Source organism: Aulostomus chinensis, chromosome 6 (genome assembly GCF_037954235.1).
Source record: "Aulostomus chinensis isolate RoL2024-O1b breed Wild chromosome 6, RoL_Achi_v1.0, whole genome shotgun sequence".
Lineage (NCBI taxonomy): Eukaryota > Metazoa > Chordata > Actinopteri > Syngnathiformes > Aulostomidae > Aulostomus > Aulostomus chinensis.
Window position 1 is genome coordinate 28,694,041 of NC_141325.1, and position 1,180 is coordinate 28,695,220.

Here is a 1,180-nt window from a genome sequence, read left to right on the forward strand (position 1 = left end):
GCTCCAGTCTGAGGAGCTGTTGACCTGTGAGTTCTGAGGCTGGGGACTGGGATGAACTCATCCTCAGCAGCAGAGGAGACTCTTGGTCTTCCTTTCCTGGGGAGGTCCTCATGGGTTTAGGGTTTTTGCGACTGCACTCAGGGACACATTCAAAGTTTTTACAGTTTTCTGGACTGACTGACCTTCAGCTCTTAAAGTAATGATGGACGGTGGTTTCTCTTTACTTAGCTGATTGGTTCTGGCCATCATATGAAGCTGTGTAGCAACTTGCACTCTGCACAACACAACTGATGCTCCCAACCCCATTAAGAAGGCAAGAAATTCCACAAATGAACCCTGACAAGGCGAACCTGAGAGGTGAAAACCGTTTCAGGTGATGACATCATGAAGCTCACTGAGAGAAGGCCAAGGGTTCGCAGCGCTGGCAACAAAGCAGAGGGAGGCTGGTTTGAGGAAGCCAGAATATAAAACATATTTGCAGTTATTGAACATTTTTTTCTTTCCTTCATAATTCTTCAATATCTGCTTCATATACCGGTATTTGTTGTCTTCAGTATGAATCTACAATGTAGGAAGTAGTAAGAATAAAGAAAAAACATGGAATGATATATATATATATATATATGTATGTATATATATATATTTCTGAGAGACGGCTAAGCTATCACTTGCGAACAAACAATAGCAATTGCACAAGTTAGCAACTTTAGCCTCTGACAGGTTCTCATTGTTACTGTTAGTGTGTGACATCGTCACTAAATGTATGGGGATAAGATCGACATCACGAATTGTCTGTCTTCTTTCCACCATTCCAACTCCTGCCATATGTGGTTAGCAGGGTTGCGCGAACTGCTCGGTTTCCAGAGCCTCCAATCATGTTTAGTGGTGATGGCAGATTTACAATTCAATCACGCCATGATGCAAATAACAAAGATACAATGCAAATTTAAAAAAAAAAAAAGGCACAACGCAAATTCGGGCTGCACGGTGGTGCAGTGGTCAGCACTGTGGCCTCACAGCAAGAAGGTTCCGGGTTTGAGTCCTGGCTCAGGGACGGGATCTTTCTGGGTGAGTCTCCATGTTCTCCCTGTTCCTGCTGGGTTCTCTCTGGTACTCCAGCTTCCTCCACAGTCCAAAGACATCAAGAGGGGACCAGGTTAATCCAGACTCTAAATTGACC